Source organism: Pinus tabuliformis, chromosome 4_1 (genome assembly GCF_031772625.1).
Source record: "Pinus tabuliformis cultivar Carrire ecotype Pingquan chromosome 4_1, CPIR1, whole genome shotgun sequence".
Taxonomy (NCBI): Eukaryota; Viridiplantae; Streptophyta; class Pinopsida; order Pinales; family Pinaceae; genus Pinus; species Pinus tabuliformis.
The window spans coordinates 371,070,075-371,087,209 of NC_142303.1; the positions used below are offsets into that span (position 1 = coordinate 371,070,075).

Sequence of the window (17,135 nt, forward strand, 5' to 3'; positions counted from 1 at the left end):
CCGTACGCCTCCGCCTATCAAGAAGCTTCAAAGCCACTAGAGTGTTGTTGCAAAACTTTCCCTTATAGACAACACCATAACCTCCTTCTCCCAACCTTTCAAAAAAGTTGTTTGTGATCTTTTTGAGGTGAGAGAGTGAAAATCTGGTTCGCATTTCATAAGCATATTCCCTCAGGAATTTCTCCACCTTTGAAGAAGAGCTACCAGGAGACTTTGTTCTTCTTCTCTCTGCATAAAATGTTAAGAACCACTCCACTATTGCAATGAGCGCAAGTCCTCCAAAGAATCAACTTGTGGTGGAATGAAGTGATTGATATCAATATGGCATTCATCCAAGGCCAATGAAAATAGTGGAAACGAATTCACTGTGGGGATTAACGCTTAAAACGTATATAATGAACTTCGAAAATTGTAACTATTATTATAACGATTGACATGTTTTCACGACATGTAAAATGATGATAACGAGTAAAATGATGCGCAATATATAGTTACAATAAATTTAATTTTGGAGTTAGAAAATTAAATTCATTACATTTATAAAAGTTTGTGTGTTTTTATTTTTCACATTTTTAATTAAAATTTGGTTATATAATTTTATTTTATTTTATAGATTTTTATTTTTTCTAGTAATTCGGTTATATAATTTTATTTTATTTTATAGATTTTTATTTTTTCTCATTTTATGTATATAATGTTTTCTAAAACAATTTTTGTTATTTGAAATATATTTTTCAAAATATTATTAAAAAACTTCAAAATATTTCATTTATACAAATTTAAAAACTCAATTTAACGGCTAACAATTTAAAACATCAAATCTAGTATTGAAACCATTTTTGACCCTAGATGATGTGAAAAAATAGCTTTAAAAAAAAGCAATAAGTTTTAGGTTATAATCATAACCCTCAACTGAACTAGCAATTCCAGTAAACCAGTTGGTTTAAAAGTTTTAAGTTATAATCATAACCCTCAATTGAACTAGTAATTCCAGTAAACCAGTTGGTTTAAAAGTTTTAGGTTATAATCATAACCTTCAAATGAACTAGTAATTCTTGTAATTCCAGTAAACCAGTTGGTTTAGTTTCATCATGTATTAAAATTTCATAGGAAAGGGGTTGAAGGTAGTAGTACACTGGGAATAACAACGGTCAAATCAGACATCAGTTTTTATCGAACCCTTCATCATTCTAGTGGTAACCTCCCCACCTCCCAAAGCTTAACAGAACACTCTTCCAATGACCTTGCAAGAATTTAAGCATATATTTTACGGAACGTTAAAAGAGAACATACCATGGCCGACACATTTGAGGGTATGGGGTCCATCCTTACAATGGTAGAGGAAGGGCTTAGCAGTAGTTAAATCAAAAACGTTGTAACCACATATCGCTCCACTTGCTTCACATGATCTGCAACTTTTTTTTCTCATTGTATCATTGGAAACCCATTTCATTCGTCCCACCTCAACAACTGCTTATCGCATGGTACATCCAGGGACATACCCTATAACTGGTTTATCCCAAGGTAAAGAGTAATAGACACTACCATTACATTTCATGATCTGCCCCTGTTTTACAGATATATTACACTTTAATACATTTAGATTCCACCTGGTTTTACTTGTGATTCTAAAGACACCGTCTACATATCCAGAACTTATGTAAAATAAACATTTTTACTGCAATAATTTTACATTCATGATATCCAAAACATACATTTTGACTCATTAATACATGATTGATCAAAACATTAAGAAAACATCAAAGTAAAATAAACATTTTTTTTACATTCATATTTATCCAAAACATACATTTTGACTCATTAATACATGACTGATCAAAACCGTTATGAAACCGGCTCAAGAGAAGATAGAAAAGATAGATCAACGCCTTAGAATTCATACTCTTCGAGGGGGCAACCTCATTTACATTGCATAAATGAACAATTCTTGGATGATTCAAATGACAAAACCTCCTTTCTATATATAGGAGTCTAAGGAGTCACAGTATAATCCAGCCGACCTAACAATAATAATATAAAGCCACAAAAATAACAATAGAGGGATTCTATGGGGCACAAAAATAACAATATGGGGGTAATAGGGGCACAACAATATAAATAAGGGGTATAACTACAATAGTAATGGGGTAATCACTAGTATTATAGGGACCCAACAAAAACATTAATACACAATGTGGGCGATTTTACATAATAAATGAATTTCTGAACTTGCAGGTGTTGTGGAGTGTAGATAACAGTCAGAGTGAATGTTTGCCCATATGTATTTACCAAACTTCATTAAATTTCCATTTGCTCTTAAATGTTTGATGCGTGTTGCAAAATGGTTTGATGTGTTGCCGAATGGGGTGAAAAAATCCATCCAACAAGTATGGTTGTTGTCAATGTGTTTAATGCGGTGGTTGGGATTAATTTTCCAACACTCCCCCTTAATCACAACTGTCGTCATTGACAATTCCCAAGCAGTCTCTGAGATAAACAAAATTTTCATGTGCCGATGACTTTGTGAAAATATCAACAAACTGTTCTTGTGACATGCAGTGTTGCAATACAATTTCACTAGTGTTAATCAACTATCTAATAAAATGATACTTAGCATCAATGTGTTTGGTCCTCTTGTGAAAAACATAATTCTTTGATATTGCAATTGCGGAAGTGTTGTCATAGAAAATAGTTGTTGTTCCCTCTTGGTCATGGCATAGATCCCTCAACATCCTTCTCATCCAAACTACCTGACACATTGTTATTGTTGCGGTGACATATTCAGCTTCTATGGTTGACAATGAAACTATTAGCTACTTCTTGGAAGCCGATAAAATTGCTCCCGAACCCAAATGAAAAACATATCTTGGTGTGCTCTTTTTGTCATCGACTCTTCTTGCCTAATCAATGTTAGTGTATCGTTATATGTTGATATATGGACTTGTATTATTAAAGTATGAATTGGGCCAACGAGCTATTATATGTGGATGCAATCTGTGTACTTCTATATTGCAACCATGTAGAGACAAAAAAGCAGTGAATCAAGTCCATAACCACATGCGCAGACATGGATTTAACGAGAATACCAGTTTTGATACCAATTTTGTAAGAAAGTATGCCACTTGCAGTAGTATGGAGAATGCATGCCTATTGTTTCATAAAATGCATAAACCATATATTTTCTTATGGAATGTGATGTTCAACGTCTACATCTCAAGTGGTCTATACAAGGAAGCTCTCACATTCAATTTTTGAATGCATTTTACAGGCAGATAGTTGAATAATTTTACATTTCTCTTTGTATTCAAGACATGAAGTAAGCTTCATGTTCTTCTAGGGGGGAAGAAGATTCACATCCATGTGGTCAAACATGGTTTATTCAAATATATCGGTGGATAATTCACCTGTTATAATGTATGCCAAATACAGGAATTTGGAGTTTTCACGTCAATTGTGTGACCAGTGCCATGAACGAGATTCCATCTCATCGGGTATCATGATTTTTGCTTATGCTCAGAGTGAAGATGTCAACAAGGCCTTGAGGCTAGAAAGAGTGAGCCATGATGTTCTTGTCATGGTTAGTGTGTTGTTAGTGTGTGCACACTTAGGGGTTTTGCAAGATGATTAATGGATGTATTCTTACATGATGAGGATTAAACTCGATCGAAACATTATCCCCAAACTTGTGATTATGTATGCCATGTGCAATAGCATCGGGAATGCACGTAACTTTTTTGACAACATTAGTATTCAAAATGTTTTTTTATGGAATGAAACAATTAAATTCCATGTGACAAGTGGTCTTTATGGGGATGTGACCTTTCCATATTACAAAATTTATGGAGTCTGTGTACAACCAAATACAATAATTTTTTCCTCTGCTCTTTAGGCATGTGTCGACTTGTTTGTTCTAAGATAAAAGGGAGAATATCTAAGCCCATTTTGTCAAAATTGGATTTGAGTTTGATGTCTTTGTTCTGGAAATGTATGCAAGGTGTGGAAATTGTTCAAGTGCACACAAATTCTTTATCAAAACTCCTAAAGGGATATTATCTCACTCAGCAACATGATCTTAGCATACATGTAGAATGGACATGCTAGTGATGCATTAACATTTTTTAATCAGTTTAAATTGATAGATATTAAACCTAACCGAGTGATCAACTTGGGTGTTCGCCATGGATGTGTGTATCTAACATCCGTTCAACATGGTAAGTCTAATCATGATTTTATTCTCAAAAATGGAATAGAATTGAATGTTTCTCTAGATATTACCAACATATCCATATATTGCAAGTGTGGAAGCATAGATATATCTCACTAGATGTTTGACAATATGTCTGAAAAAGATTTGGTTTCATGGAACATGATGATTGATGGGTATGGAATCATGGTTGTGCTGAGGATTCCTTTGTTGTTTCCACCAAATCCAACATATGGGAGTTAAACCATATCATATCAATTTTACTTGTCGTTTGTATGCATGTAGTCATGTAGCCTTACTGAAATTGAGTTGGAAATGATTTTGTTGCTTTAGTCAAGATTATGGCATTAATAGGACGGAACAATATGCATGCATGGTTGACATTCCTGGTTGTGCTCAGCATCTTTATGAACATCAAAATTTTATAAGGATGGTGCCAATAGAACCTAGTTCTACCATATGGAATTCCTCACTTAGTGTCTGTAACATTCATTGCAATGTGGAGCTAGGAGATTGGGCATCAGAATGGATTTTTGAGTTAGGCTCCAAAAATGTGGAAAAATATGTATTGGTATGAAACCTCTTAGTTGCAGCTAGAAGATGGGTTGATTCAGTCAAAGTGAGAACAATATTAAAACACAGGGGGTTAAAAGGAAATCCAAGGTGCAGTTGGGTTGAGATCAATAAGAGGGTCCATGCATTTGTTGAAGCAACTAGATCGCACCCACAGTCACAGAAAATATACATGGTTTTAGAGATCTTGGCCCAGCTAATCATTGGTGAAGGTAATATAATGGACAAGAACTTTATCCCGCATTACAATGATGAAGGAATGTGACAAGAAGTATATGTTTTGAAACCAAAGTCGAAATTTTATCATTTCTTTTGGGTTTATTAGCTACAAGTCATCTATTCACATAACCAAAATCTTTGAATTTGATATTTGTAGTGATTGTCATTGTGCCACCAAGTTTGCATCCAGTATTGTTTGAGGAGTCATTATATGATTATTTTGAGGGATGTAACAATTTTCACTATTTTAAGAATACAATATGTTACTGTGGAAAATTTTGGTGAAGGCTTAGTAATATGTCCAAAATCACCAAATTAAAGTCTAAAATAATCAAATTAAATACAGAGGAAAAAGACTTGTCTTCAACTTTATCACCTTAAAGCTTGAGATCTCAAAGCATGAAGATGCATCACACATAGCTAGGAGCAATTTTGAGTGTAAACCACATGGAATCTCAAACATCTAATTCTTAGTTGCCACCTCAATTCATCTACTTTGGTAGCCTAGTAAAACAATACCCAAGTAAAATGTTAACAAGCTAACAAGACTAGTTAATATTCAATGATAGTCTTCAATCTTATTTTTATCCTACTAATAGTTGTCATGGATCCCTAATATCTAGCATAAATAAAGCTATCTCATGTACTCCATTCTAATTGTTTACAATAGGATATTAGTGTCTTCAAATTGGAACCAGTAAAGAAGTGCCTAAATCAACAACCAATGTTTTTCTGGATTTTCAAGATGCTAAATCTCAATCATAGAACAAGAACCAGTCACTGAAAATGACATCTAGAATTGAAACTTACAATGGATATGTTCTTGACTTGATAGATCAAGCAATGGAAGTTAGATGCTTCAAGATCTTCCACTAGGAATTGAGAATTCTCTGGACCTCTCAATTTTTTCATGCTTTTTCTCAGTCCTTTTGCACCCGAGCATTAATTAATATGAGAATCATAGTCTGGATGTGGATATATGGGTGAATATGAATTGTAACCAGTTGTATATAAAAGTTAATTCTCACTGATGCAAATTAGAGCATCAAATGCAGATGCTTTGATTCCAATAGAATGAAACATATAAATTGTTTCTGAAACTGTTAATGTAGTAGATAAAATGAACATAGGAGATGAAAAGTTTCCAATGGAATGAACTGCATTCATAATTGCTTGGATGATAATATCTTGTCTACTAAAAAGGGGTTCTCCAAAATCATAATACCAATCCACTGCAATCACAAACATACATGTTCTTAACCTGAGAAGTAGTTTCCTTGAAGAAAATAAGCTAATACTATGATATATACTTTGTTCTTCCTATTAATTCACGTCATTTGTCTTCCAAAATTTATACTAATTGTCCTTAAGTCGTCTCTAAGATCATCCTAATGTGTTCTGAAATACCTCCCATGTTCTCTTCGTTTTTGATAAGTTTATCAAGATCAAAGGGACTATTAAGTGAACTGGAGTGAGAAGGCCTATTTGCATCTAATGAGAACTGAAGATATGTATCAAGGGCATCCTTGAATGAACCACTATTTGATTCGGAATCTATATTTTTATTTTGGTCGTTTTCACTCCACCGTTGGGGGTGTCGAATTCTACATTGGGAGATTCTTGAAAAATATATTTTGCAATGTTGTGGCCAAGAATACAGATGAATGTTCTACAGACCATTTTGCCTACATTAAACCCAAAGGTTCTTATCAGCCACTAGTTTGTACAAAGAATTTGCAATTTCCTTTTTATAATAGAGATCTACTAGCATACCATTATTCAACATTTGCACAACAATAAACCAATTTTAGTGATCAATCACATGTAAGATCCAATCAAACTTTTATATTAGATGGAGAAAATTTCAATATACCCATTGAATGTCTACAAATCATCCATTATTTGTGACAACCATAGGTAATCCATGTGCAGCTACCTACATTATAACAAATTGGAAGCATGACATGTGTTACTCTTTACATAACCAAAAATTATTTCAATCAAATTTCTACTATGAAATTATGGAAGGATTCTTCTGAAGTTATTTGTGAAATTTGGAGAACATAACCTTGGAAACACTATCAAAACTAATACATTTTATTGCTTCCTTATGAACAAAGAGTTCCTTGAAAAATGGAATGCAATTCACTATTTTGTAACTGAATTCTTCTCTCTGAAATGCTCCATAACTAAACATAGATTAAAAAATTGTACTTTTATGCAAATATTGTTCTTTTCTGGATACATATATATGAATACATATACATAAATACACACAAATATAAAATTGAAATTTTCAACAGTACTCAGAAGAAAATATACTAGTCATTGAAGCATCCTTTCATATATCATGCCTCTAAATGAAAAAGAAATGATATTCTTTTAAATCTAGAAGATACATATGTTTCAAGTTTTCATATTATGAACATTATGCCATTAGTTCTGGATCATTTCAAAGAGAAGCATTCAAGTATGTAAAATTAATATATATTGAATTCTTATATTCAAAATACTCCAAAACTACCAGAATGGTCATAATATCAAAACTTGATATATTGGTATCTTCTTGAAAAAATTTCATCTTGAAGAAAATGATAAAAAAAGAGGTTGGTCAAGATACCTCAATGAGAGTCAAAATAGAGGGTTCCACCAGGACCAGATTGATGAAAACACCCTAGACACAAAATCATCATCATTTCAAAATTACGCAGACAAGATTTTTTTTCTTTTTGTTTCACCCACAAAAAATGCGGTTCAAATTTTCTGTCTATTAGAAGTGCAATAATGGATAGTTTATTTTGTAGTTTGATAGGAAGTTTTATAAAACCTTACTCTTTGTTGCAATCCTATATATATCAGCAACTTCTAATTGTTTGTGATGTTTAGGATATGCCACTTCTCCATATAAATCATATTTGTTAATAAGCTTCAGGACAGTGGTCAACACACTAGAACTTCTTGTAGGCATTTAATCAATATCATCTCAATTTCCCATGAACAACATCTACAATTTTGAAATGGATAACTAAAATATCATTTATCAACTTATCAAACAAGGGCAAAGCCACAAAACATACCTCTAAAGAAAAAGCTAAATTTAGGAACCAAGAAAAGACATACCAAGTTTTCCAGCTTCCTCAATTTGATACATTCACCAAAAGCCTTGACTAAAGTGGCCATATTCTTCTTGGGATTAGGTCAAGAAAGAGCCAAAATTATGGGATTTGAAGGATTTTTCAAAAACTGTGGGATCTAAAAATACAAAATGTTATTATGCCCCTCGTATGTGGAATGAGGGATATAATTTTTCTAGTATGTGAAATCTTAAATGGTGAAAAGGAATTAAACCTTGCCCTGATGCTTAACTCACCCTGTAAAGGAGATTTGGGGAATTGAACAGAGACATTATTTGAATTCTAATATTGCATTACAACATTATTGATGTCCATTCTAGGAGGTATGACCTACAACAAAGCATATATATGTAAAACAAAACCCACCACCTAAATGTCATGTACTTTTTTTACCTAATAACTCATGGAATAATTATCAAGGAAAAATATGATTTCCACATTTGATAATGAAACACACTACCTACATAGTTAAATAAGCATATGGGTAAATCCCCATGTAACAAATTGACACAAAAAGCAATTTAATGTCAACAGGAGTGTCATTATTTTCTCTTACCGTCATTTGAGGCATGTAACAACCATAACAATGTGCAAGATGTTTTTCTTGATGTCTAAGATTTCTATTCGATCCCAAATCAAAACCATCATGCAGACCCCATTGTTCTTCAATTGTTTTCCTTGTACTTGTGACCACAAGCTCAGCGAAATCAAGGCACAATTCTTCAACTTGAATCCTACGCATGATCTTGTATGTTGCATTGATATCTTCCTTGGAATGTGATCCTTGTTTCAAGCATTGTTCTAGTTTATTTTGGCTTAGAGAATGACTTGTCAAAACAATTAGAACGTTCGGAATACCATAAAGAAGTAAAAAACACTCGTGCATCTACATAGTGGCCATGGATTACATAAGTCCATACAGGTGTGCCTTCTCTAATCATATCTCCCAATACTTTGGAAATATTAAGAATATGACCTAGTGTTCCATCTACAAACTCTGGAATGTATGGCCATAATAATTCTTTCTGAATATACTTTTATTTACATCCACAAGGGATTCAAACTATGTATGCCGCTCCACTCTCTAGAATGTCTTCATCCTGATCAAAATTCAACATTTCAGTTCGCTCTCCATTGCTAGAATCCACTTTAGGAGAACATATTAGACATGTTAGCAAGTCCACTCTATACACGTCTAGCATTTTCGCAAGTGCTTTTGCAAACTCTACAACATATTTCACCTGCATGAGAAATGAACACATGTTTCACTTGGTGGTAATCCAATTATACTCCTAGTGAAATAAGGTAATCATGCTTTGATCCCCTACCTTTCTAAATTAATTTGTGAGAAAATTGACTACAACTATTGAGTATTGTAGAAATAGTTGAAGAAAAATAAAAGAAAATGGAAATCTTTTGTAATAAATTTACCTGTCCACTTGTATCAGAATCACGACCAAGTTCCACATTCTACCCTCACACTAGGCCATGCAAACTGGCATATTAATCACAAACTAGAGAATCAACAAAGTAAATTTTTCTATGAAGATTTTTACATCTAACACTTCTATTCTCAGTATGGAATATTGGACAAGGAAAGAGAAGAGAAAACTGACTGCAAAAGAATTATAAAAGAAAAAATTCAAACCTAAAATAAGCTCCTCTTCTCATCATAAGTATTATTTGTTACAATTATAACACATAATGATTTCATTTAATGTTTCCATTCCCTTACATGAAGCTGTTCCCTTAACCTTTGTTGTTAGGAGAGAAATCATGCCATGAAAACAGAAAGGCATAATTTGAACAAATTATTATAGTATATTTTCCAATGGGACCTCCATGAAATCCAGGCTTAGTTGAGTAGGAGGTGTTCTATTCTTATAAAAACCCCACAAAACCCTCTTTGAGTGTAGGATGGGAAGGGTTGCTAATAAATGAGAACCCAGGATAGCGCAAAAAATAGTGGAGAAAGGTGGTTACAGTAAGGGAAAGTAGTGAAACGTAGAATAGAAAACAACAATCATGTACCAATAGTTGCTCCTTGAAAGAATATTTTGATGATATTTAACAAAGGTAGTTTCCTGATCTGGAGCTAGAGGGGTCAATATTTAGCTTTTTAGTAGTAAGTGAGGATGGGATATATGCAACAAGCACATGAAGGCAAAGATAAGAGAGGTGCAACTAGGCATAGATGGGAAGCATAAGCTGCTTGGCAAGGACAAATTAAATTAGGATTTTCTTGTTGCATTTTTCAACACTCCCTCTCAACAAGAAAGGGATTATCTGCTATCCCAATCCTGACTCTGTGAAACTCAAATTTTCATCCTGACAATGCCTTTATTAAAATATTTGTATCATTCTCCTCTATAGGAATGTACTCCATCAACATGATTCCCCTCTGCACACAATCTCATAGATGGTGATATTGGATGTCGATATGCTTTGAGTGATCATGAAAAGCTGGATCCTCAGAGAGTTTGATACAACTCTTATTGTCATAGTAAATCACTGTAGGATCCATCTGCTGACCAAATAACCCAACAAGGATCTTCCTCATGCATAGAGCCTCACGGGCTACTTGACTAGAAGCCATGTACTATGCTTCTACTAAACTAAGTGCAACTGATCTCTGCCTCCTATTGTACAAAGAAATTGTTGTTGACCTAATACTGAAGATTCCCCCTAATGTGCTTTTTTGTCAGATGGACTCCTTACCCAATTTGCATTTGTGAATCCTTGAAGCTTCACTCCCTTTGTTTATTTGTACTAGAGACCAAACTGAGTGGTGCCTCTGAGGTATCTCAACACATGTTTAGCTACCTTCCAATAAAGTATGGTTCCTTAACAATGGCTTGACTAAGTTGGTTAACTGCAAAACACATGTCTGTTCGTGTGATCACCAAATACATAAATGAACCCACAAGTTGTCTATAAATAGTTAAATAGCTATTGGGTGGGTATACTACATTTGACATTCCCACCTCCCTTATGGACCTTTGAATTTCTTATATTAATAATTAATTATATCACTATATCTTCCTTTTTTTGTTAATTATCTTACAATTATTGTGATGATTTATATGTGATAATATATGATTATGAACCTACTTTATCTTTATCCTAATAACAATAACGTGAAGTCACCTACTAACATTAAGTTGATGAATATCCTTGTCAAATTAATCCCATTCATTCCCACCATGAACACCTTAACTGCTATAATAAGACATATACAGCTAAAAAATCTTGATTACTTAAGAAAGATCTTAAGTAATAGACACATAAGTCTATTTTTACAAGTAATCACATAACTTACATTTCATACCAAAATAAAATATCGAAATGTTCTTAAATGAATTCCACCACAAAAGTTAATCTCTATGATTCTCACCACAGTAAAAGACCCTTGACAACGCGTGAAAAGCATGATGTTTAAGAATTAGGTTAAAGTTCACATGCACAAATTGATTTCAACATATAGATATCATATCCAGTCTTACTATGGACATGATGAATGGACGTCTATATTCTACTTCAACGAAACCTGTATACACAAACTTTATTGATTTCAAGACAAAAGTTTCTGAAAAGTAAATGCATTTGTCGTTTCACTAAAGATCGGTGGTGAGTTTTATATTATAAAAAAAATAAAAATAAAAAAAATCGGAAAAAACCACATTAAAGAATATTTGTTTTCAAGTATAATTATATAATTAAAATATAAATTTAAAATAAGATTTTTATGGTTTTGAGCCAATTTAAGTGTTTTGTTTTATTCTTTACATGGTATGATTTAATGAGTTTTTGTTGTTATCTGATTATTAATGTTTTAAGAGACCCACAATTTATTTTTAAATTGAGTAATATATATTAAATTATATAAATTATAATATAAACCATATTAAATTAATTTATTTTTGAGTTTTTATTGATAATATTAAGTGATTTTACTTTGTTGGTCATCTTATATGTCTTATAAGATTTATTTAGTCATATGTCATATATACAAATGCTATGGCATGTCAGATTCCAAAGATTTTACTATAAGTGTTCCATGCAATTTCATATCAAAATTGGAGATTTAATAAGTCATTTGTGTGTTGTGGTCATTTTGTTTTTTGCTTTATGATAAATATCTGAAATTTTTAACATAATTACGTATTGAAAGGTAATTTTTTAATCAAGTATTTATTGATGAAGTGTTAATTTATTATGAGAACATCACTCTTGAAGGGAAAATTTTTAAACATAACGTTTCTTGAAAGTTAATTTTTTAATCAAGTATTTATTGATGAAGGGTTAATTTATTATGAGAACATAACTCTTGAAGGGAAACATTTTAAACTTGAAGTTTCTTGACGGGAAGCATAAGGACTGAAAACGTCAAAAAAAATTATATGATGGGTAAAGAAAAATCCAAATTCCAACACTCCATGACGGTCATGTGTGATTCCTTTGTGCTCAAAGTAGAAATATACAAAAATGAATATGCATGTTTAGTTAGTTTTAATTAAAAGCATTATAAAACATCAATAATCCTAACTTCATTATAGTCACTCAATTTGTTTTTGATATTACAATTCAATGTGGTAAAATATTTCACTCACTCTGAGTCATAAATAAATAAATAAAATGTTTTGATGTCCACATGACATAATATAATTTTATATCAACTTTAAAATATCAATATGGGTTATCAATATGTAAAATATTCCAATGTTAACTAAACTCTTGAAGTACTCTGGCTATTGTACATTTTGTTCCTATTTTTTTTGTAAATTTTCCCTGAAATTCAACAAAGATTTTTTTGGACTTTGTGATAAGTTTTAATGGTTAAAACACTTGAAACTGTGTCACTATTTTAAATTTTGGTCATTTTTTAGGTATATTTTATTTTGCCAATTTTCCTTAAATTCCAAGAAAAAATCTTAACAGATACATTTTTTATTTTAAACTCCAAAAAAAATTTACACCCAAAAAAATTTAACCAAAAACGAACTAAATCTATACTAACATAAATATATACCATATTATAATTATTAATATAATTATTTTTTTAATAATTAAAAAATATTATTATTATTATCTAATTAAAAATTTAAAACTATATATAGAACATAATTAATAAAAATAAACAATATTAAAAAGCTAAATAATATACAACATAATCTCTATTCAATTAAAAAGAATATTGCTCGAATTATATTTCTAACTGAAACAATGATATCAAATCATAAATAATATGCAACATAAGCTCTATTCAATTAAAAAAATATTGCTCGAATTATATTTCTAATTTAAGCAATGATATCAAATCATAATTATAACTAGAACGTAAATTTATTTAATTATATATATATATATATATATATAAAAATTACACTCGAATCATAAAAATTACCTACCTTCTGCTAACTGTGTTTGATGCAATCTCTTTGAGGTGCCAAAGGGGATTTTTGTGCTAGAGAATGAGAAGGCAGGAACGTGAATACAAAGATTTAGAATGGGAGGGCAGGGAACGTGCATACTACTCAGATATAGAATGAGAAGGCAGGCAACGTGCATACTCAGATTTCTCAGATTTATAATTGGTAAGGAAACATGAAAAATGGTTGTCTATTTCTAGTAGATTTAGGAAAAAGAGACTTTATTTCAATTGTGGACTTTGTTGCTTCTCATCTTTTAAGGATAAGTAAGTGGGGAATTTACAATATTTTCTCAACCTAGGTGAAGATATTAAACGTAGGTTGAGCAACCTGCTGTACTGTTTTGATAGTGTAGTTTCTCAATTGGTGAAGGGGATTTTTTGGTCAACGATTATGTTTCTAGGGATCTTACTAGGGATCTTATTGATCCTCAGATGATAGTGTGCACACCCATGGCCTGGGATAATTATTAGCTCGCTACTTTTAGGTATTTGTGTCTTGCATTTTTGTTTTATTGGGGAGGTGCTTCTATTGGAAAAATCAGCGCACCTCTATAGAATCCATAATTTCCACCTTGGGTGTCACGCCCCCAAGCCGGCGGTAATCTTCCAACCGCTCTTAGCGAGGTGCGGCACCACCGAACACTTTCTTTTCACCAATACTTATGTTCATGGACTACGCCTAATTCACTGTCTCCTACTTAGTTTGTGTTTCGCAACCAAGTATTATTATGTTTATCCTTTATACCAATGAACACCCATACATATTCATTATCAACAGCAATTATAACAAGAACACAATTGCACAGTATAAAGGGAGGGGCAACTCCCTGAACAATGAGTCTGCTCGAAATATATGTATTATTCAATCTTCAATATTACAAGCTCTTACAAGTATACTTGGAAGTCCAAGTTTCATACTTAGCCAATTTTACAATCAATGCAAACTTCTGTTCACCTTCGTGCACACTTGCACGATGGGTGGGCGCTCACCCGAGCCACCAAGACACCCACGCCAAGACTTGGCACAAACGAGCACTTGCACGATCATCGTGCACGCCTCAACCGACCCACGGGCACACCTTGCCCAACGCCTTCGCCCAACTCCAAGTGCGAGCTACCTCCGTGCACTAACCAAGTCTTAAGCGCATGAGCTATGTGCTCTTCTCCTTGCCTTTCTGCGCATTAGATCTGCGCACTTCTTGTGCGAAGTTGTTGTCGAGTGATTGCTTGTCAAATGCCTCCAAACGCATTGTTTATATAGCCTTCGTAACATGTGGGTGGGGCTACCCAGCCGACCACCCAACCATCGTGTTACAGAGAAAAGTGTCTATGCAGAACTGCTAATCCCACTAAGGCTGGTAGCTACCTTAGAAACAAACAAAGTAAAACTACTTTCGTTTTCCTTTATGAAAGATAGATGAGAGAAGAATAAAGGAGACCAACCTCTGTCTTGCGCTTGGTTCCTTGCTCGATTCCTCTGTCTTCAGATAGTCCTTTGCTACTTGCTTTCTTGTATACCCAGCTTCACAGAGTACCTGTAGAATCAAAGCAGCATAACACTATACGAGAACATAGATCTATTATCATAAACAATCTAGGACCAGATGTAAATTGACCATACAAATGCATAAAACATAAATCACACAAGAGTATGGAGGAAAACTTGAATAGCTTTATTGATAATCAAGAAAGAGCCAAGAGAGTTACAACCAATTGTTTTGACCCAGCATCATCCTCTCAGCAAGAAGCCCTTTTTCACCTCATGAAAAGCTTAGATCACCCAACACTATGATGTTGCCTCAAGAAACCAACTTGTTATGCTATTAACCTGCAAAATGATACCCAGATACAGAATATGCGAAGAAAAGATACCCAGAACACAGAATAGCAATGATTTTATTATTCAAAGAGCAATGTTCACATGCCTCTTCGAGGGGGCAACCTCCAATAGAGCAGAGCTCGATTACAAAATAAGACACGATGCTCCTCGCAGGGAGTCTCTATCCTTTATATATGACTCATATATGCAATACCACGGGCCAATACCATGGGTTTTATTAATACCATCTATCTAATACTACAGCCCATTTGCAACTAACTGTGGTCCCGTCATTAATTGCGGGTTAACCACTTACAAATATTAATATGGGCTTTATTGACTCTTGACTATGACGTGATCCCATGACATAAATAAGGGGATTAGGGTGGGACCCTAACATGCCCTCCCCCTTAAGACTAGCCTTGTCCTCAAGGCTGAAGCTGCGGAAACTGCTGCAGAATAGTGGTCGGTTCCCAAGTTGCATCTTCCGGAGAGGTGTCTTTCCATTTGACGAGGACTTCCTTAATCATGCGGCCGCACAGGTGCTTGTCTCGTGTGTCTAGAACCTGTTCGGGTTGAAGCCAGATTGACCCTTCTTCGTCTAATTCAGGTAGACTGGTTTGAACTCGACAATTGTTCCCAATCACTTTCTTGAGGCACGATACATGGAAAACTGGATGGATTTTTGCCGTAGGTGGCAAAGCCAACTTGTAAGCCACTTCTCCAATGCGCTGAAGTACTTGGTATGGTCCGTAGAATTTTGGAGAGAGCTTTTGACAACCCTTGTCTTTGAGTGATGTTTGCTTATATGGTTGCAGCCTCAAAAAGACCTGATCCCCTTCTTGAAATTGGCGCTCTGAGCGATGTTGGTCGGCCTGTTGCTTCATGCGGTTCTGAGCTTGATGAAGATTCTCGCGAAGATGGGCGAGCATGGTTGCGCGGTGTTGTAGGAGTTGATCCACTGCTTGTACTTTGGAGCACCCCTTGAGATAAGAAGTAGGGGAAGGCGGAAGTTGACCATAGACTGCTTCATAGGGAGTCATTTTGGTGGTGGCATGATAGTTGGTGTTATACCACCATTCAGCCAGAGGTAACCACTGTGCCAAAAGGTGTTGCTTTTCTGAAGTGAAACACCTAAGGTAGGTTTCTAGACATTTGTTGACGGCTTTGGTTTGACCATCTGTTTGCGGATGATATGAAGTACTGAGTTTGAGTTGAGTGCCTTGTATTCTGAAGAGTTCCTGCCAAAAATTGCTGGTGAAGATCGGGTCACGGTCGGACACTATAGAAGTGGGCATGCCATGTAATTTGAAGATCTGATCTATGAAAGATTGAGCAACCAAAGTTGGTGTAAATGGGTGGGGTAGGGCGCAGAAATGAGCATACTTCGACAGTCGGTCCACAACCACCATGATGACTGACTTGTTCCCTGACTTTGGAAGGCCTGTAATGAAATCCATAGAAACCTCCGTCCAAACTGATGCCGGAATGGGAAATGGTTGTAATGTGCCTGGTGTGTTGACGGTTTCCCCTTTGTGGCGTTGACAGACATCACATTCTGCTACGAAAGTAAGGATGTCCTTTTTCATGCCTGTCCAAAAGAATGATCTTCTGGTGCGAGCATATGTCTTCTGAAAGCCCGAATGTCCTGCAATGGGAGATGAGTGCAATTCTGCCAAAATGCGAATTTTGAGGGTAGATGTTGGTGATATTACGACTCTGTCCTTGTAGCGAAGAATATCATTATGCCACGAG

General features: G+C 34.2%; 1 pseudogene; it reads right to left on the reverse strand.

Annotated features, from left to right (window-relative positions):
* Positions 1–6,362: 6,362 nt before the first annotated feature.
* The window catches only part of LOC149175851 (putative sucrose-phosphate synthase 3), a 33,620-nt pseudogene continuing 22,847 nt past the window's right edge, over positions 6,363–17,135 (reverse strand).